Source organism: Mesocricetus auratus, unplaced genomic scaffold, assembly GCF_017639785.1.
Source record: "Mesocricetus auratus isolate SY011 unplaced genomic scaffold, BCM_Maur_2.0 Super-Scaffold_4256, whole genome shotgun sequence".
NCBI classification, from domain to species: Eukaryota; Metazoa; Chordata; class Mammalia; order Rodentia; family Cricetidae; genus Mesocricetus; species Mesocricetus auratus.
In genome coordinates, this window is record NW_024429182.1 from 123,802,285 (window position 1) to 123,825,139 (window position 22,855).

Consider the following 22,855-nt stretch of genomic DNA (forward strand, 5'->3'; position numbering starts at 1 on the left):
TATTCACAGCCTCAAGAAGTAAAAACAACTGAGGGAGTAGAAGGGAGCGCCACAAATTTCCAGCCACAGCCCTCTACGTAAAGGGAGACAGCTGAGCATCCTAACTCCGAACTTCTGACTCCAGAAAGATGCTGAAGCAGGTTCAAGAACTCACAGCCTGCGCCTTGAAATGTTCACTTACCCCTCTCACTCGATTCATTGCCAGTGTGGATTGTGTCTGACTGGCCTGCTAAAGATAAGTCAAAGAAAGTCAAAGAATTTAAAGTATTTGGGAGAGGAATGATGAGGCAGATCCCGGGAAGGAGTGGAGAAACTGTGTTTGGTATCCTGTTTTCATAGATTAAATTCTGGTTACCCCAGCCCACCTGTATTTTATAAGTGGCCAACTGTAGTCTAAATATAAGAATTGTGCCTTTCAGAAAGTAACTTTTGTGTGTGTGTGTGTGTGTGTGTGTGTGTGTGTGTTTTCAAGACAGGGTTTCTCTGTAGCATTGGAGTCTGTCCTGGAACTTACTCTGTAGACCAGGCTGGCCTTGAACTCACAGAGAACTGCCTGCCTCTGCCTCTGAGGTTAAAGTTGTGCACCACCACTATGCAGCTAGAACATTAAGAAATGGAGAGGGGTGACTGGTACACGTGGAGTCCTTCTCTAAGCTGATTTCCCTGACGGGGCCTGGAGGTGTTGCAATGTGTTTGTCATGTTTCTGTTCACCCTGCAAGTCCATGGTGCTGGACAACCTAGTATGGAGGAGATGATTAGGTCCCCAAAAGCCCGGGATCTTCACATACCTTTGCTATTTGACAGGATGTGTCCTGCGAGTTATCTGGAAGTGGTCCTTTGACTGGTCACATGGGAGGACTGAGCCGCTGACAGGATCGTTTGGTGATGGAACTAGATAGAGTCTCTAAAGAGAGGTCAGGGAGCTGCTTTTTTGGCGGCAATGCAATTCAGGAGGCCAGTTTGCCTGACGGCTGGATGAGTATGAGACTACAGGTCAGTCATCTGTAGGAGGGAGACAGGATGTTGGCTGTGTAGGAAAAGGACATAATTAGCCAGTTAGACTATGGGCAGGCTTGGATGAAGACAGCAATCCTAAAAAGGGGCTCCTACAGGGAGTGTGTGAGGCCACTATGTTGAAAGCGTGGGTTTCTTTTCATGGATCAGTGTGCCAGCCCATGCATCGAGTGCACCCTTCTGCAGACTGCCATTGCCCTTCAACTTCTCATGACTTTTCCCAACACAATTTCCAAAGGGGACTCCTCTTGTTTCCAGTTAAGGCATTCGGCCAGAAGGTGCTATACAATCCAATGGCCACCTAGAACAGGTCTGAATGTCCCATTTTATTATAGCTGGTTAGATGACCCTGGGGCCTCTCACCTCGTCATGCATACAAATGAGTCACGAAAGGGATCTCACAGGATTATCTTTAATGCATATTAACTGAACATATTAGTGGGGTCCAGTGTGACAAATGAGAACAGTGTACACTATACATTACTCTGATAATTAAGAAATCAGGCATTTTTTTCATATATTTATCAGCAATTTTTATTCTTTGTAGCTTCAGATCATTTGCCCATCTTTTAATTAATGACTTTTTTTAACTTTAGAAATTTTTGACAAGAGCTGTTCTGTGAACTTCATATAGAACAAAGGCAACATGGCACAAAAAGTCATGTAGAAAACTTGCTGTGTGTTGCCACTGGTCTTATTGTGGACTGGGCCTTTGAGCGAAGGAAAGCAATGGGCCAGTCCAGTGTGGGTAGCAAGGCTTTGCCAGGGTAAGCATTTTGCAGTGTGTCGGATTTTCTGGACTAGAGAGGCGCTATATGTGAAAAATGAAGGTGAAACAATCTATGAGTTTGTTCAAAAGTGCTTATTCTGTGGGCAAATTGACCTTTATGGAGAGAAGCTATAGGCACTGGGTTCTTAAAAACTTCAAGAGCACGAGGCCATCTGGTAAAGTACACACTGATCACACAGGAGGTCCCAGAGGCAGTTCAGCGTCTGAGCAGTATGGGGTCAGAGAAAACATTGACTAGAGCCGTCTTCCAGGCTCAGAACCTGAGGTCATCTGCTGAGAGGCTAGGTGAGTAGAAACTTGCTTGCTTCTCCTCCTTGCTTCTCCCTCTGCACTTTCTGACCATTCTTGGGAGGCCAGCAAAGAATCCACGCAGAGAGAAAGGGGCAGTCAGCATAGGAAGTCAGCAGGCCCTGGCAGGAGTCATAGGTGACATTCCAGTGGATGCAGAGAGGAATGCACTCTGTCATCGGAAAACACACTGCAACTTTGGAGATGAGACTGTTTTGAGACAAAAGGACCCCAGCACACTCTGTGCTACTTGAGGATTACCACAAAAGCAGGGCTCAAGGGACCAACTTTTCATGGGGATGAGATAAGACTACCAACTCATCGGATTATTGTGAAATCAAAATTATAGTTTCTTTCTGATCAAGCCCAACATTAGCTCTTGTCAAATTCAGTCATACACTTTCATGAGTTCTCAGCTCAAATCCTCAAACTGTGTGGGAACATAAGGACATATTGCAAAGTTTACCTATGACAAAGAAAAACAAAATAAAAAACCCCACAAAAAGTTGCCTCAAACTAAACAACGTCAGTGAGAGAGGAGGAAAGGGTCTTCCAGAGAGAGAATACTGGGGATGTGGAGAATCACTGACACAGTGCTGTACTCAAGGGGCCCCAGATTGATTGGTGAACGTGTGTGTAGCCCAGGAAGGGGCAGTGTATATGAGAGGTAAGCACATGATGACATAAAGGAGAAGCAGGTCACCTAAGACCAAGTGCCAAGACAAGTAAGTCTGAATCTTTCGTTTAAAAGATTCAAATGAACAAAGAAGCTAGATTCTAGAATAAACATTCAAGTCAGGTGAATGGGTTTTCCTCTTTGCTTTTAGATCACGTAAGGGAAAGCCATGACTTGAGATAGAAAGGCTTACAGTGTCAAGATGGAACTTCATTAAGATATCCGTGTGACACCCTACAATCATAGTTAACACACTGAAATGTGTTTTCAGCTCATAGTATGAACTCTACATCTAGACTTACTGAAATAGCAAGTTGTATCTGATAACTATGTTAAAAGCTTCCTAAGTGCATGCATAAAATATTAAAGAACATAGGGGCAGATGAGCAGTAAATAGAACCAATAACCAATAGGCTTTTTTTTTTTTTTACATGCAATGTGTGTTGGTGTTTGTCAGTTTGGCACAATGGTGTCATCTGGGAAGAAGGAATCAAACACACTGGGGAGATTTGTCTCTATCAGATTGGCCTGTGAGCACGTCTGTGGGGGCATTTTCTCAATTTCTAATTGCTGTAGGGAGGGATCAGACCAATGTGGGCAGGATCAGTGTTAGGCAGGTAGGACCTGGGCATATAAGAAAGGCAGCCATAAACAAGCCTGTTGAGCAAGCCAGAGAGCAGTGTTTCTGCCTGGTTTCTGCTTTTGTTTCTGTTCCAGATTCTGCCTAGGGTCCTTGCTTTGATGTCCCTCAATTATGGCTTATGACATGGAAGTGTAGGAGAAATGCATTCCTCTCCCAAGTTGCTTTTGGTTACTGTATTATTACAGCAGCATAAAATTAAGTAGGAAGCAAGGTCTCACCATATCACAGGCTGGTCTGGAACTTGTGATCCTCCTGTCTGAGACCTCGTGCATGAATGCTGCAGTTGTAGGCCACCACCTGCTTCTTCTAGTTTTTGATTCAAGTCATTTGCTAAGGTCATTGCATGCTCCTAAATTTAGTGTCCTGTATTCATGCAAATAAGAGATTTGGGTAGGAGACATATTCAGTACAGCTGGGATAATAAAGAGCCACATTGTTTGAATGTTGAACTAGACAAATCCCACTTTCTCACCTTCAGGGGACTGCAAAAATACACCTTGGAATTGAACTTAGGAGGTGAGAAATTTTGAGGAACCAGACCTTTTGTTTATCTGCTCTCCTCCAAGCTGCCTTCCAGGAAGTCAATAAAACTCAACTTGAGAATTTAGCTTTAGGGGACGGTGCTTTCCACCAGTGTCGGCCAAGACTAAAGAGCCATTCCAATATATCCTCATCCTTGGTCTCAGCTAGAGTTCTAGATGAAAATAAGCAGCTCATTAAGAAATAAAATCAGAAAACAAAGTAAGATACATTGAGTGAGAGCCAGGAGGCAGGGAAACCCAAGACCCCTAAAGAGTTTAGATACTGCAATGTTCAGATACAAACGTTAAATAAATTTCAAAGTATAGAAGTCCAATCTGAAGCTGAAGAACACGAAGATCCCTGCGGGAACCAAATATTTCAGAAAAAGAAGACAAAGGTTGACATTTAAACTTGATGGTCCTCTGCTTCCAGTTTTGGTCAAAGTTGAGGGACAGAGATTGCCTTATACTTTTAAAAAACAAAACTAAAAGATTAAAAGTGTAGGTGTTTTGCCTGCATGTAAGTGTGTACAGCACGTGCATGTCTGGTTCCCATGGAGACCTGAGGAGGGTGTTAGGTCTACTGGAACTGGAATTACAGATGGCTGAGAGGTATCCCACGGGTGCTGGGAATCAAACCCCAATTCTCTGGAAGAGCAATCGGATTGCTGAGCCATCTCTCTAGTCCCCTTCTTATACCTTTGCTCTAAGTAAGGAATCAGGTAAAACACACAAAGCAAAAGTCGACAGGGTTTCATGGTTGGTCTGCACTTGCTATATAGCTCAAGATGGCCTTGAACTCCTGATCATCCTAGGTCCCAAGTGCTGGGATTATAGGCAAACACCATCACACTTGGTGTATGTAGCCCTGGGGATCAAACAAAAGGGTTTTGGGCATGCTTGCCAAGCACTCTACCAGCTGAGTTACATCCCTGGCCTGATAAATCAACTTTTAGGAGCTGGGTACCCGGCAGGCAAGGGTAGCGATCTACTTATAAGAGTAACAAACCAAACAGGCCCTATATATGTCACCTCACACCAAAGGGGCCAGGACTCAGGCTATGGCTAGTGCTCTTACTAAGTTGAAGGGACAGAGATAGACGTGAGGAGCCAAATGGCCAGAATACAGGGGGCAGAGTGACAGTAATAGTAATGATAAGCCATATAAAGAGTTCGAGAGAGCCACAAGGAGCCCTGTGGAGCTTTGCCTAGGAATTGAACTGTGTACACTCAAAACTATCCAACTTCTGGAAACAGGCAGCAACTTATTTCCTGTGGTTCAACAAGAATTGGACCAATTTGGTTCTGTAACCAAGAGCAAAATTGTTACTGCCAAAGTTCTGATGAACTGCAATAAGGAGACTGGCAGGAAGAAATATATGTGAACCTATTGCATGCACCAGGGGAGCACAGAACAGTGACTTTCTAAACCCAGTAAAATCTGGAAGCCCATGTAAACATCTAAGACTGCAGAAAGGAATAAGAGTATGGCTTTGGGCCGGGCGTTGGTGGCACACGCCTTTAATCCCAGCACTCGGGAGGCAGAGGCAGGTGGATCTCTGTGAGTTCGAGGCCAGCCTGGTCTACAGAGTTAGTTCCAGGACAGCCTCCAAAACAATACAGAGAAACCCTGTCTGGAAAAACCAAAAAAACCAAACCAAACCAAACCAAAAAAAGAGTGTAGCTTTGCAGACGGTGCCAGTGACGCTGCAAGAACAAGCTCTGGGAGAATGTAGACGGGGAGAAATGATGTATGGGGACTATCTGTTACAGGGGTGAAGTCTCGCAGGCAATGAAAACTATCCTCTCATGGCAGAACTGTCAGCATAGGCGTCAGCCGAGAAGAGACTTTGTGAGTGATGGATCCATCTCCAGAATCTTTTGTGGTCTTATCTTCTCTAGCTGATGGGCTTCCCGGGTGATGCTGCTGGTCTGACAGATACTCTGAATCCTCCCCAACAATGCCTAAAATCAAGCTTGGAAGGATCTGATTCCAACTAACCTGTGAGGCAGAATGAAACCACAGACGATTTAAAGAAAGACAAAATTGACAACCAACAATTACAGTTTGGTTTTTTTTTAGATAACTGACATCCAACCAAAAAGTGCCAGACAAGTAAATACCAGGAACACAACCAAAATAAGAATCATTGAATGTGAACATAAAAAGCATACAGAGATGCAGCAGATAGGAGACATTAAAACAGTATGAATTTGTTGTATACAAATATACTCTCTATAGTCAAGCAGGTAGATAAAAGCATAAATGTGCTGAGAAAAATGGGAGGTTTAAGGAAGACATAAACTTTAGAGTAGTCTTTTTGAATTGGATTAAGATTATATAACTGAATTGGAATGTATTATAGTTGGTTGCTTTTTTACTCTTTTCTCTGGGAGGGGGCACCACCCAGCTCAGCTCCCAAATAATCACATGGAGACTTATTATTACTTATGAGTACCTGGCCTTATTCCCTGCCACTTTTCCTAGGCTTTCACATCTACCCTTTGCCTCTGGGTTTTTACCTTTCTCTATTTCTGTGTATCTTTTCTTTCCTTCTTACTCATGTCTGGCTGTGGAGCTGACGGCAGTTCACCCCCCCCATCCTCCTCTTCCCCTTTTCTCATTCCCAATTTCATGTTCTTCTTCTATTTGCTCTCTCTGCCTGCCAGCCCCACCTATCCTTTCTTCTGCCGTGCTATTGGCCATTCAGCTCTTTATTTCACCAATCAGATGTTTTAGGCAGGCAAAGTGACAGCCTCACAGAGCTAAACAAATACAACATAAATGAATGCCACACATCTTTGCATCATTAAACAAGTGTACCACAGCATAAAGAAATGTAACACATCTTATAATAATATTCTACAACAGGGTATGGCACTAGAAAACTGTTCAAAATGAACAGAGCATACGGTAACAAGGCACTCTCACTCCAATGATGGGAAAACTCAAGACACAGAGAGCAGTACTAGCCCATCTAAAATATATGTAGCTGGGCTCTCACAAAGAGGACAAACTATAAAAAGATATTTCAAATTGCCTAAGCAGAAGTAGTAATGCATTATTAGGCATATATGTCAAAATTAAATATGAGGATAATAGCATAAAGGGTTTCTAGAAGAGGTCATATGCATTTGGTGGTGAGGCTGTGGCATGGCAGGAGATGTGGTATGTAAAGATAATTTATGGTAGGATAAAGGGGGTGTTGTAAAGCACACAGCAACTAAAAGAAATAAGCCAAGAGGTAAAGCTAAGAGCCAGAAGAAGATACAAAATGCAGTAAAAGTGCAAAAAAATGGGGAAGAATGATAAAAAGAGATGCAAGAGAAAATGAAGATACACTGTAAGAAGATGAGATTACACCTAGGTTATTAAAATAATAATTTAATAAATATTGATTTAATATTATTAAACTAATTTAATAATAATGGTAATTTAAACACAAGAAATACAGCTATATATGAAAAAGAGAATTCATAGTTCATCAAAGTTTAAAAGATTTATTCTAAAGCTGACACTGTCAAGAAAATGAAAAGTAGGTACTGCACGAAGAGAAAAATATATGTAGGACCTCCATCTGATAAAGTACTTGTGTCTGGGCTATATAAGGAATATCACTCAATGAGTCAAACAACAGGACTGCAAAACGGATAAAATTTTGAACAAACATTTCACTGAAGAGATGCAAAACTGGGCAGCAAGTGAATGAAAAGAAACCCCCACCAGTACCATTGCATATTCATTGGAATGGGTAAATCACAAAGGCTGCTGCAGCATGTTGAAGAGGGTACGTAGTAATTAGGACCCTCTTGCATACATTTTGCATACATTTTACATACATAGAAATGTAAAATGGGATACACAGTTTAAAGAAATTCATCTAAGGGAAATGAAAACACGGCTTAGGGAGAAATCTCAGAGATGGAAATGTATCTGCACAAGAGTGAGGACCTGAGCTGGGATCCCCATTGCACATGCAAGACACAGTGCGTGCAAGACATGGCGGCATGCTTCTGCAATCCCTGTGTGCTGGACAGTGGGGGGGGGGCAGAGACAGGTGCATCCTGGGGACTTGTTGAACAGCCAGCGCAGTTTAAACTCATCTTCAGGCCAGTGAGAGATCCTGTCAATGGAGGACAACATCCAGCATCAACCTCTGGCCTATACACATGCATGCACTGGAAAATACACCTATGCCCACAGACATACACTCAACACATGTATGCAATTAACACACACACACAAATGAAAATACGCATCTGTGCAAAGAATCACACCCATAGATTGCAGCAGATGGTTTTTTGTAATAGCCAGCACCTATAAAACACCCCAAATGTTCACCAACTGGTAAACAGATACATATATTAAAACAATAAAAGAGAGCACTTCTATTTTAAGTAAGAAGGAATCATTGGTTAATATAATATGGGTGGAATCTCTACTACTGTATTACAGTAAGTAAAAGTATGTGTACACGGGGAATGCATTGAACTGTTCCCTGCATGTGGCATTCCAGCAGAGGTAAAATACCTGTGGCAGAAAACACAACCTTTGGTTTTTCAGGTCAGGAAGTGGGGTGGGAGGTTAACTTCAGAGGCCTCTAGTATAAGTTCAAAAGAGAAAAGTGATCCCAGATGGAACATTTGAATATAAGAAGAAAAGAGTATTGAAACACAGGGCTACTATTAATAGGCTTTACCTGTACAAAGAATACTTCGTGAGGCATGAAAAAGGAGAACACGCCATAATAATGTCAGGGAAGCAGGGAAGAACTTTTTAACATGTGTGTACCAGGAGGCTCATAGAATGGTCACAGTAGTACATATAGTTATAGAAGTTGTCCATGATGGAGATCGCAATTGCATGGGTGGTGTGTACAGTCACAGGATGGGATATGTTAGAGCAGGAGGTACAGAGCTGCCAACAGGATGTTTTGCCTCTGAAAATATTTTTGAGTTAACAACTATAACAACAACAACCACACCTGAGGTTTTTTAAAAGTAAATATGCAAAATAGAAGTCTATGTATCTAAACAATATCGTGAAACTAAACAAAAAGCAACATTAGGATATTTGGTGAGGAAGGAATAGGTGCTGTTCCTTTGTGTGTGTGTGTGTGTGTGTGTGTGTGTGTGTGTGTGTGTGTGTGTGTGTAGGTACTTTAGGTACAACTTATTTTTTTTCTCAATTTGAGAGGTTGGTGCATAGATCCTTCGTCTCTTAACATGCGTATATTCTACTATGTCACTTTCTAGTTCTCTACCCCATGAAGCTGGAGAGGAGATGATAAAGTGTAAGCCACTCAGTGGAGGCCACAGGGTAGGGTGGCAGGGCAGAGTTATGCAGTAGGTGGTAAACAGGCTTCACCCAGCTTTATTACTATTCTGGAATATCACTCCTGCCGTAGTAAGCAATTAGCCCTAATTCTACAGTGGCACAAAAATCTATAAAAGGGGAGTGAATCAATGAAACTCAGAACATCCCCAGGTCAAAAATCACTACATGATGTTTCCTGAAATACCCTCTCCTATTCAGTAGAGATTTTGCAAAGACCCTAACTCTCTGTAGAAATACAATAGGATCAGTAGGACATGGACAGGAATTGTCTCACCAGTCTTGCCAGCTGTAGTAAGACAACCAGGAAAGCAAAGGATGCTATTTGGTCTAAGATGAGCCAGAAGACCCATGGACAATATGTCATAGCTGAGGTTCATAGGGCAGAGAATCAGAAGTGTCAGGTCCAAGGGCAAGAAAGGAAGATAAAAATCCCAGTTCAAAGCCAGCTCACATCCCTGCCTCTCCAGTCCCCTACATTCTTGATGAGGACTATTATCTTTACTCATCCATCAAATACAGTTCTAACTCCCTTACAACCACACCCAGAAGTAATGTTTTTCTACCAGGTACCCTTTAGCTGAGTGAAGTGGACACATAAAATTAATCACCACACTGCCCTCAGTGACTAGTACTTCGTATCCAGCTCACTGCTTTGTCATTTATTTCTCTGGAATATTATTGTAATTTCTATTAAAGCATCACTAAGATTTAAAACATAAAAAGACGTACACATATTTAACACACTGCCCAGCTCTAGGACTCAACTCGCTCCCTGAGGTGTGGTGCTCTCCCCCACTACATGAGGTGGCCTTTTCCCTTTTTAAGTTCTGGTAAATCCCCTAACTTATCAAACTACTGTGTTTTGCTTTCTTATTACAATACCCAGTGTCTCTAATAGTCTTTTTAGGCACTGAAAGACACACTGAGCTATATATTTCTTCGCATCAAATTTACTTTTTACTTTGGCCAAGTAATCCCCATTAGTATTAAGTTAATTGAGTCATTCTCTGTAAGTAAAAATGTCTGTCCAGTAGATAATTACCTCATATGTTTTGCTTTTATCTAATTCTATAGTGGAACCCTTTATTAATTATTGCATAATTGAGGCAAAAGATCAATGTTTAGCATTAATCTTATATGTCAGTATTAAAGAATCTCTTTGTGTTTTCAGTCTTTTGCTAGGTATTATATATTTCCTACAATTGGAGTTCTTAGTTCTTCATTCCCCACTATGAAATCTCAGGTTGCATATGGTTTGTGGACTTAACCATACTCCAGTCACAAGGAACCCAATTTCCAAAGACAGAGGCTTCCTAGATATAGTATGGAGTACTCGCCTACCCCCTTGTGAAATGATAGTAGTCTTTAAGCTGTCCAATCTGAAACAATTGTACCCTGGGATCAGGCAGTCCTTTCCCACTCACAGCCCCTGGACCATGGCAAAGAACACAGTGAGCACAGCTAAGTGTGCTACAGTTGTCCCACAGTCACCTTGTGCCCAGTTCCAGTCCTCTCAACCATATTTGGTGAATTTTCCATGTCTTCAGATCCTCTGTGGGTGAGGGTGTGTATCTACTTCTGTAGGTGGGGGTGTGTGTCTTCTGTAGGTGAGGGTGTGTCTTCTGTAGGTGGGGGTGTGTCTTCTGTAGGTGAGGGTGTGTCTTCTGTAGGTGAGGGTGTGTCTTCTGTAGGTGAGGGTGTGTGTCTTCTGTGAGGGTGTATCTTCTGTAGGTGAGGGTGTGTATCTACTTCTGTGGGTGAGGGTGTGTGTCTTCTGTAGGTGAGGGTGTGTCTTCTGTAGGTGAGGGTGTGTCTTCTGTAGATAGGGTGTGTGTCTACTTCTGTAGGTAGGGTGTGTGTCTTCTGTAGGTGAGGGTGTGTCTTCTGTAGATAGGGTGTGTGTCTACTTCTGTAGGTAGGGTGTGTGTCTTCTGTAGGTGAGGGTGTGTGTGTCTTCTGTAGGTAGGGTGTGTGTCTTCTGTAGGTGAGGGTGTGTGTGTCTTCTGTAGGTGAGGGTGTGTCTTCTGTAGGTGAGGGTGTGTGTCTTCTGTGGGTGAGGGTGTGTGTCTTCTGTAGGTGAGGGTGTGTATCTTCTGTAGGTGAGGGTGTGTATCTACTTCTGTGGGTGAGGGTGTCTACTTCTGTAGGTGAGGGTGTGTGTCTTCTGTAAGTGAGGGTGTGTTTTCTGTAGGTGAGGGTGTCTACTTCTGTAGGTGAGGGTGTGTGTCTTCTGTAGGTGGGGGTGTGTGTCTTCTGTAGGTGAGGGTGTGTCTTCTTCCAGGTGTGCTTTCCTATTGACCGGGTTGCAATGGCTGTCAGGGATATACTAAGGGTGTGTTGAGGCTGTACTTCATGTCAATCAGAGTGGTTACTAGCAGGAAAATAGCGGCTGGAGTGACAGCTCAGTGGTTAGCACACACAGCTCTTCTAGAGGACCTGAGTTCTGTTCCCACCACTCACATGGAGCAACTCACAAACACCTATATATAACTCCAGTTCTACAGAGCCTTCCTGTGGACCTCCATGGGCATCCGCCCCCACCTCCCCCACCTCCACAGATATCATACATACAGACTTACCTGCACACAAATAGAAATAAAAATAAATCTTAAAAAAGAAAATAACAGCAAATGCTCACAAGGATGTGGGAGAAAGACATCTTCACAAGTGTTGTATAATTTAGTCCAGATTGGGAAATCCGTATGGACAGTCCTGAAAAAAATCTCAAATGGAACTAGTATGTGATCATACTCCTACCAGTGAACATATACCCAAAGAAATCTAAACCATCATGTAACAGAAACCTACACTCACATGTTTATTTCTGTGCTATCGTGGGAAAGAGGGTGGAGTGTGACATGATGCTAATGAAAGAAAAAATGTTGTATGATATTTTGATTGCATTCTGACAAATAAAGCTTGCTTGGAGTCAGAAGGCTGAGCTAGACACTAGCTGACCATAGAGGTTTGGAGGACTGTAGAGACAGGGACAGGAAGTGGTAAGGCAGGGCTGAGACAGGATCTTGGCCCTTTGGATGGAGGAATGAGAGAGCAGGAAGCAACTGACGGCTGTTCCATGTTCTCCGATCTTTCAGGATCTCAGCCCAATATTTGCCTCCAGATTTTTTATTGATAAGATCATTTAGAATAATTCTTCAGAAAATATCAGAAGTTTTCTCTCATATGTTGAATCTAGATGTTAGAAAAGGTAAGAAAGTAAAAGGGGAACTATTTTGAAAGTGGAAGAGAGGCAGGGAAAAGGGATCAGGGATAGGAGAGTGCAGCAAGGAATGAAGATGAACAAATTACATACTATAAAGAGTTTATCCCTGGAATCCTATTGGCCTGGAAGTCAGGCGCCTGTTTTTTTTCCAATGAGAGAGAGCAAGAAAGGATGGGAATTTGAATGAGCAGGGAGGTGAGGAGTATTCAGGAGGAGTTGGGGGAGTGTAATAGTAATCAGAATATAGTGTATGAAAAAAATCTGTTCCCAATAAAAAGAAAGAGAAGAAGTACAGTGTATACATGGGTCAGAATGTCATAAGGAAACCCATTTGTCTTAATCAATGTTCTATTGCTGTGAAGAGACACTATGACCATTGCAACTCTTATAAAGGAAAGCATTTAACTGGGGATGGCTTATGGTTTCAGAGGCTTAGTTTATTGCCCTTATGTGGGGAGCACGGTGACACACAGGTGATGTGACAGTTGAGAATTCTATATCTGGATCCTCAGGAAGGAGAGAGAGAGAGAGAGAGAGAGAGAGAGAGAGGGAGAGAGAGACTGGCCAGGCTTGAGATTTTGAAACTATAAAACCCACTCCCCAGTGACACACTTCCTCCAACAAGCCACATGTACTCCAACAAGAACACACCTCCTAATCTCATTAAAGTAGCACCACTTCTTAGTGATAAAGCATTGAAACATAGGAGCCTACAGGGGTGGGGAGGCATTCCTAGTCAAACCACCACACCACTATTTTGTATAGTTAATAAATGCTAATACAAATGGGATCTCCCAATTTCACGTTTTCTCTTGAAAACAATTCTCAATAAGGTAATATTTGCAATATTTCCCTTGATTGATCTTGTCCTTTACTGGGCCTAGATTCAGTCTGACAAAGTCAAGATTACCGTGTTCGCGTTGGTGCAAAGACTGTTCCAAGAGTCATGCCTGGTCCATCCTCGGGGCTCTGCAGCTGGGTTGACAGGTATCCCAGACACTGAAAAGTGAGTTTGACAGCTTAGGTTGACGGTATCTGTCAGGCTGAGCAGGAAACAGAATTCTCTGATGGCCAGGCCTGCACCTCACCATTTGTCTACAGAACAAAGAATGCACCTTTCTTTCTTCACAGGGAACAGCTTTGGTTGGCCAGCTCTGTTCCTTTACTAGCATGTTGCTAACGTTTTCCAGGGGGATGTTGATGGAATGCTTATTCTACATGAAGTGATTTTACCTCGCTCCCTAAAGAGCAACGGTTTATTTTAACTTAGCTAAATGCAACTCTTTCTCAGAAGTGTCTGTGAGTTTATGCCGTCTTCCTTACGTAAGGATTCAGGCATTATGCTGGCCTGCCCTTGTCACTTGCCAGAATGCACTCAGGCAGTGCCCTGGTCAGCCCAGGGTTCCATGAGTGCTAGTCTGCACACAGGTGCAAAGGACCCCTTTAAAAGAAAGACCGCAGCCCACTTACGCTCGCTCTTTTTCTGGCTCTTCTCTCTCTGTCTGCTCGCTTCTCTTTCTGCTCCTTTCCAGCTCTTTTCCCACTTTCCCCCAGGACAGACAGGACTTTTCCTGTCTCCCTCTTCTCTTCTGTCCTCCCTCTGTGTCTCTTTACCGCTTTTCTCTTTCCTTCCCCCTCCCTCCTCTTTCTATTAAAACTTCTCACTGAAGCTCTGTCTGCCTGGCAGATTTGTCCCTCCACCTCGGTCACCCTCGCCTGCCGTGGTATCCGCCATGGCCCCTCACACAAGGTCTCCTGCGAGCTTTATCCTAACATTCTATAATCACATACAATGGCATCTTTTGATAATGCGAGGTCTTTATGATGTAAATCTTTCATTGTCTTGTATAGAAATAGTTTTTTTTTCCAGGCTACTGAAGTTTCATTGTCTTTTTCCTGAAAATTCACAAATGCTGCCAGTTGCTCTGCAATTTTAGTCTGTTGTAATATAGGTTTTGGTGGGGGGTCATATATCTCTTGTCTTAGTTAGGAATTCTACTGTTGTAATAAAACACCAAGCTCAAAAGCACACCGTGTGCAGGAAGGAGGAGGATGAAGAAGAGTGCTACAAAATCATAAGATCTCAAATCCCGCCCTAAGTGACCTTTCCCTTCAGCAAGGTTCCATGTTCTAAAGGTTCTGTTGGCTTTTCAAACTGTGCTACCAACTAGAGACCAAGTGTTCATCTCCATGAGACTCTGGGGGACATTTTATACTCAAACCACCACAGCCAGTGACATCCAGCAGAGGGCAGGGCTTGGTGTCATCGGCTTGCCAGCCGAGGATGGGAGAGGATAATAGATGTTGGGTTTCCAGTTTGAGCCTTTTGGTAAAAGAAGAAAGCAAAATTACCCGTCAGGTCATGCGTACGTCTGCAAAAGGTCAAGCATATAGTATGATTGCAACAAATGCCGGTCTTCTTTTTCCCTTGTGGAGGGGTAAGCTCTAAATTTAGCCACACGGGCTTCTGAAATGTTCAGGTTTCCTACTAAGGTCTGGATGACAGTGTCCCAGTGGCCTTTGTCGGTGAAGTCTTTGCAAAGTGCCCTCATAGGCTAAATGACCATTGCATCAGCAGAGGGAGACCCATGGGGGAAGAGACACCTACAACATCAGCAGATGCCTTTATTTTTGACTCTTCTGTAAAGGTTACATTCAGCTCTGGATTTGCCCGGTATGGCTCCATTTCCCCCTCATGGGTCCTAGGCTGCTCACCAGTCCCACATGGAGGCGCCTTAGCTATGACTGAGGGTTTCTTCTTTTAAACTGGGAGGTGAAATTTAGTGTCTAGCTCTCTTGGCAGCCATACCCACTCATATACCACTCTAGGATGGCGGGAAGCCCACCCTGCATTGCTAAGCCTCCTGCCTTCATTCAGAGCTCTCAGGGTCTCCTTTGGCATAGTCCAGACCCTGTCGGTGATGTCAAGTGTTACCTTAAGCCCTATTTCCCCTGTCTCCCAGTGACCAAAAAGGTGCAATCGCTGGCTCTTAGGTCTCTTTGACTGTGGCTCTGCATCAGCTCAGATCCAACCAGGCTGCCTGCTCAGCTCAGGGACAGTTCCTATCTCTGATCAGAGGCTAGTTTACATAAGCAGGTGCCCCTTGACTCTGCTCCTACCTTGAAAAGGAGGGCCTGACAGGCCAGCAGAGGGAAACTCAATCACAGTGCAGGAGGGACAGGAGGCTTTTAGTCAAAGTGCCAGTCACCAGGGGCCACTGATACCATCGCCCACCAGGTCTGGTTACAGCTCTCTGCCTCCCTGGAGCGCTAAGGGGAAACCAGCAGTGGAGACCTGAGACGGGGTGAGGGCAGTCCTGAAGGGACTGGAAGGGGTGCCTGAGAGGAAGGGGTGGAAGGAGGGGAGGAGAGAAGAAGGAATGGAGGCGGCAGCATGGTTTCTGGCAGAAGTTCTTACTCCCCGGGCACAAAGCATCATATAGCTTTATTTCAAATCTTCCCCTCACCCGTGGAGATGAAAACCCCTCTTCTCATCCTGCTATCCAGAGAAATGTCTGCCCAAGAAACGTTCTTCCCAAGCAGCACACCAGCCTCTAGGAAGAGGGGAATAAGGCCATGCAAAGTCAACGCTAAGCTGCTGCAATGCGTCCAGGGCTAGGGGCATTCTGTCTTGGGTCCATCTCGTCATCTTATTGCTACTGCATGGAGGTCAAGAAGCTATGCCACAGGTGTGGTTACTTACTATTTTCTTCCTTTTGTGCGAGCGTGTGGGTGCGCGTGCTCGCGTGTGTGAGTGATGCGTGCGTACCCATGTGGGTATGCTTGTTTGTGCATCCATGTGTAGAGGCCAGAAGTCAGTTCTCTGTGTTCCTTCTATCACTATCACTATCACTTTATTTTTGGAAACAGGGTCTCTTGTTAGCCCGGGGCTTACTGATTTGGCTTAGAGTTGCCTGGCCAGTGAGCCGCTGGGATCTACTTATCTGTTCCCATCATTACCACTGGGGTAACAGGTCCCTGTTGCCATAGCCCAATTTTTATGTGGGTTCTGGAGATCTGGACTTGGATTCTCATACTTGTACAGTAAGCACTTTGCCATTGAGCCGTTTCCCAAGCTCCCGTTGTCATTTTCCTACTGGAGCTCAGATAGCATGTCATCTATTCTCACTGATCATTTGCACCAAGGCTCTTAGTGCATTAACTTAATTCTCTGCTTCTGCTTCCTAAAGGGAAATGCCTGCTTCTGGCCAGTGTTATTGTTACCAAGGAAGTGGGTCTATTTCCCCCATAGAACATTTTCTTCGGGGGCTCAGTCTTAATTAATCACTTTGTAAGCTTTGTCTTATTGACTGTGCAATAATCCTACTGTAAAGTTCTTGTTTTGATTTTCCCCCTTACTTGGATAAGGTGAACGAGGTTGAGCGAGGTCAACATAAAGAAAACACAGCCCAGGCATAAGAGGGCCTAACTTCCCTGCCTCCCTCCTCTTGACCTCACTTTAAGGTGCCATTGAGCTGGTGTGTACTAGCTGTCAGCACTCAAGATAACTGAAGACAGTCTTTTCTTCACTCTCATCTTACCAAAGAGGTTCTGCAGGCCACTAGTGCTGGGACAAAACAGTCCGAGCGGCTCTGTGCTTCAGGGCGCTCAGGCAGCCAGACCGAGTGGGCATCAGAAATAGCCGTCTCTAGAAACAGCACCGAAATCAGTCATTCTGTGTTGCTATGGGAAAGCATTACAATCAAAGAAACTCATGGAAAAGAGTTTACTTTAGCTTATAGTTCCGGAGGGTTAGGAGTCCATCTTGGTGAGGTAGGCATGGCAGCAAGAAATATCCATGGCAGCAGGAGCAGGAAGATCTCCTTAATCACAGAGCAGGAAGGGCAAGCCAGAAGTGGGCCCAGGCAATGAATGCTCCTCCCTTACCCTGAGGCATGTGCCATTCTTCCTCCAGCAAGGCCCTACCTCATCATCAAGGTTCTACAACTCCTCCCAAACAGTGATGCCAACTGGGAACCAAGTGGTTATATGTCTGACTTACTGAAAACATTCTTACGAGATCCCTACAAGTAGGGAAGGTGAGCCAAGGTGTGCTTGGCTTGAGGGATCTTCCACGGGGACGGCGTATCATGGCTGAGCCCTGATAGACTGGTAGGAGATTGTACCTTGAAGATACTAAGCAGGCTGTGCGCTGTCTGTTCAGGAGGAGCCCCACTTACCGGAGTGCTGGAGTTTTGACTTTCGTAAGTGTTCGGTGGGGTTTAGACAGGGAGGTGACTATGTCACAATAGTTATAAGAAATACATTCCCTAGGGGTTCAGGAGGTGGCTCAGTCAGTGAAATCCTTGCCTCACAAGGAGGAGGATCTGAGTGCTGCCCCCCTCCAGGAACTTAGAAGCCATGCCAAAAAACCCAACCCCTCCCCCCCCAAAAAAAACAAAAACAAAACCAAGCCAGGTGTGTGCTGATAATCCCATATCTGAGGGTTATCAACAGGAACAAGAGGGAAGATCACCGGGGCTTGTCAGCTCAGCCAAACCCATGTGTCCCAGGCCAATGGGAGATACTGTTAAAACACGAAGTGGGTATCAGTAGGTTGTGACAGGAAGGGTTGACATACACATGCATATATACCCCCCCCTCTCCCTGTCTCTCACACACACACACTCATCCAGGTATGCCTATGAGAAGTTTGTATCTCCAGCCCTGATGTGTCTCCAGGTAAGCTTTTCTTCTTGGCATTTGAATCAGCCTTTTCCTCTGAGGGTCGTGGAAGGCCCCTGGTAGCTCCCAGACCAGTCGTGTGTGCTCTGCCGTGGAACAAGAATCCACACAAAGCAACAGTAGGCTGCCCCCTGCTCCCAGGTCTGAGGAACATAGAAGGCTTTTGAGGACTTGACTTATTTTGGTGATCCTCGGCTGTATTTTGCATTTCTTTTTTGCATGGGGCTTTTTTCCCTGCTGAACGATTGTCCTACTTGGTTTTCTATTGCTGTGATAAACAGTATGACCAGAAGTAACTTGGGGAGGAAAGGGCTTGCTTGGCTTGGATACCCTAGGTCAGGGTTCATCACAGAGGGGAAGTTAACATAGGAACTCAAGGCAAGAGCTCGGAGGCAGGAATTGAAGCAGAGGCCATGGTGGAGTGCTGCCTACCAGTTTGCTTCTCAGCCTCACAGCTTGCTACCTTCCCTATATCGTGGAGAACCACTTGCCCCTTTCACATCAATCATTAATCAAGAAAATGCCCTAAACATGTGCTTACAGGCCACTCTGATGGAGACAGTTTCCCAATGAGGTTTCCTCTTCCCAGATGAACGTAGTCTGTTACAAGCTGACAAAGCAAAACGTAACCAGCACACTGGTTAAAGTTCACATACACAAAGAATTTTGGCTGACATTTTAATAGTATGCCTGGATTGGGCCATGTAGTTCTCATTGGACAAAGCATTATTCGGGTCACTTACAGAGCCCTGGATGTCCCCTTCACAAATCTGAGACACATCAAAGCTCTGCTGATACCCCAAAAATGTTAACTCCCCATATGGAATTTTAAGTTATTTTGAGTAGTTTTCATCTGCCCCTTGCTTTCTCTAGTAGCCCTCATAGACTCGTGAGTCAGTCTAGCTTATCTCAAGCACACTGATAGGCGAGGCTGCGAAAGCGTTTGTTGTAGGGGTTATTCTGCACTCTGCAGGGTGCTTATTGACACCCCTGGCTTCTACCCAATAGACACAAGCCTCAACAACTCAGCTATGACAAGGGAAAATATCGTTGGAGAGCCCCAAAGTCACCTGGAGAGAAAAGGTTCCCACTGAGAATGACTGGCCTGCCCTACACTCTAATCCTAGCGTTTCACCTCTGAATTACATTGCCTTTGGCAGGCTGAAACACCAATACCTTGTTGACGTATTCAAAAGGAATGAGGATCACTGTGTTTGCTTTTTGGGGTTGTTCTAAGAACATGATTGCCAAGCGTCAATAATTTCCCTCGATTCCCAGAAACCTGGAGTCTGCCTTTTGCACCACTTACTGATGTCTCCCGGTATAGGAAGCAGTTCCTGCCATTCAAACGTCTCTCGATCTCACTCACATTCTATCCACAAGGAATTTGTTCACTTGAAGCTTGTAGATGTGAAAAGTGTCGGGCTTTCCCATGGCTTGTATACCGTTTGGAGGTCATTGGTTTTGTACTTTAGTGACTGAGCACTGTGTTCAAGGCGTGTTGCTCCTGAGCTGGCCACTGAATCTAGTGATGGAATACGGCTCTGTGCAAGGTGATCCAAATACTCAATTTCTGGCCAGCCTCATTCTTCTCTGTATACTGCTACAATCTACTTGTACTTGCAGATTAAAAGTTTCTCTTTGAAACTGCCCTCTCTGTCCTTCCCCACTTCTCTTGTTGGCTCACAACAGTGCACAAACAGTTAACGGCATTTGGCTTGGCTACATCTTCAGTCCCTATAGACTACACTGGAAGGAGTGAATGAAATTGATAGTCCTAACGTTACATTGCTCAAATCCCCAAAGAAAGAATAGCTGGGCGGCGAGAAGGAATGACCCTGGAGAAAACAGCTGTCAAGGGCAGCTATTGGTTTATCTTTCATGGAAAGAGAGACATAATGAATTCTAAATGAAGAGGAATGTGAGGGAGACCACTTCCTGGTTCAGACCAGATTGAGCAGTGCCTTGGCACTTTGGAAGGACTGATGGCTGTCTTGCTTGTGCCAGGTCCTGGGACAGTCTTTGGGTAGGTCATGTTTGAGGAGGGTCACTCACATCCATGTGTCTTTAGAGGCCAGGTACCTACAATAAAGGAGGGACTGACATTCCAGTTAAGATTCCTTGTCGCACGGTACCCTATACAGGTAAGGGGCTGCATGTAGGTCAGGCAACTTCCAGGGATCAATTTCACAGGACCTGTTCCCAGAGAACCATGTAGCCCTTTTCTAGATTGCTTTACTGTTTCTGTCTCCCTTCTGTCATGTATGATTTAGAGCTCTCTGAGACCAGGTTTCAGTGGAGATTTATAGGGGGAGTGTTCTAGCTTCATTTCTGTTGTTGTGATTAAATACCCTGGTCAAAATCAACTTAGGGGAAAAAGAGGCTAATTTGTTGACAATTCCAGGCTAGATCTCAAGCCGTAGGTTGTATCCATAGTCAAGAGCAGAAAGAAACAGATGAGTATGAATACTTGCTTCCTTACTAACTTTATATTCAACTAACCCTCTCTACTCTTATATTGGTCAGGGCTCCAAACCAGAGAATTCTACTGCCCCCAATTAAAACTCAAGAAAACCCACCACCACCCCTAGTCATACCCACAGACCTGTCTGGTCCAAATGATTCCTGAGCTGAGTCTCATTTCCAAAGTGATTCTAGATTGTGTTAGTTGGCAGCTAAAATTCACCAGTGAAGGAAGATATATTTTTGAAATATATTTGGAAGCATTCCCCAACTTCACATGTGACCCATGAACATTTTTAATGTGTGTCCCACAGCAAGGAGCTTCAGCTCACACAGACTCAGATTATTAGTCTTAAAAAAAAAAGGAGGCAAAATATGGGAATTGTATGGAAACTTCCTTTAAAAAATTAAAAATAGAGCTACCGTATAACCCAGCTATGCAACTCCTGGGCATATACCCAATGAACTCTATATCCCACTATGGAGACGTTTGTATATATATGCTTACTACTGATTAATTCACAATAGCCCAGATGTCCATCAGTAGATGAATGGATACTGAAGATGTGGTATGTTTATACAATGGAATTTTATTCATGTGGAGGTAAAAATGAAATTGTGATACTTGTAGGAGAATGGATGGATTTGGAGAGTACTATGTTAATTCAAGGTCATCCAAAAACCCAGAGTTCTCTCCCATATGTGGGTCTTAGCTTATGATGTACGTGTGAGTGGATGCACACGTCTGCAGGTTACGAACTGGGAAAGGCAGCCTGGGCAGGAGAGGCTGTGAGGGGTGGTAGGGCACTTGTAACACAGATGTAGAAAGGAGGTTGTGGGAGGGACTGAGAGAGGGGAAGGGGGAAGTTAGGGGAGGAGGGGGTCAACAAGAACAAATTGTGTTTGAAAATGACATAACTAAAATGTAAAAATCTCCAAAGGGAGGCAAAATAATACTCTCTGTTAGAGTTCTGTCAAGAGTGTACGTGACATAAAGCCAGAGTCTAGCCCAGTGTGTGGACAACAGAGCCCTAGGGGTTCTCAGCAGCTTGGATGTGGTTACCGAGTCTGGACATGGCAGAGCATGGACATAGGTATGCTAATGTCAGAAGCCAACCATCCTCTTCCCTCCAGATTACAGCTGGCAATTTTCAGGACATGGGGGAACCAGGAAAACTGAACCTCTGGCATGAAATGCAAATTCATATTTCAGAGCTAAGTTCCCAGTCCCCACATTTCCCTGTCACTACTGAGTCATTTTGTTAAGATGTGGAGAGCTGAGGAGCCGACAGAGTGTCTTCCCTCAGCCTCCAGGAGGCATACCGGAGTTGCCACTGCAGTGGTGAGGGGCAAGGGTCTAAGACACCATTGCCCTCACATATACACCAAGGCTGGCAGGCCAGGAAGGGGGCAGAGGTGAGCAATCCCGGGACAAATGTGAAGGCCAAGTGTGAAGCATTAGGATGCCACATAGTAAGTCTGGGCCACCTTGAGCATCAGGGACAACTGCCCGCAAGGAAGCTGACACCAAGACACAATTCTGCGTCAGGAGACAGAAAGGTAGATGTCAAGAAAATAGGTAGACAAAAATCCAAGAGACCTCACAGTAAATGGGTGGAGAAAATCCTTGCCTAGTGATCATGGATGATGATTTATTGTTCTGGGGTGGGACCACAGAAACTCCTTGCTTCTTCTTCTTGAGTTTTTTTTTTTTCTATTCTACAGTACCCTTCTTGACCTTCTGGCCAAGTGGCCCTATAAAAGGGAACCTTTTTAATTTAATTTTTGTTTTTTAACCTTCCTTTAAAATTACACGTGGTTCCTGATTCATCCGTTGTAAGCGAAACAATGACCTTTTCTGCATGGCTGTGATTGCTTACATTCCTTCTTAAAAAGTCTTACAGCATCTATTTTAATACTGGGATGGAAAGCATAGGTTTTAACCAACGCTCTGCTGATTTTTTTTTTAACCTCTGGCTGTTAAACTAGAGAGGCAACAACTGAAGTTTCCCGCCTAGAGATAACTTTTGCTATCACATGGCTTATGTCTTGCTTAATTGTTTCCACATAAGTCATCCAAGTATCCATGATCTCAACTGGCCTTTTCGAGTGGGTGAGCAGGTGCTATGACCCCTGAAGGAATTTTTTTTTAGTCCTTAAATTTGGGGATTTTGTTTTCTTGCTGACCGAAATTGATTTCTGAACTTTATGTG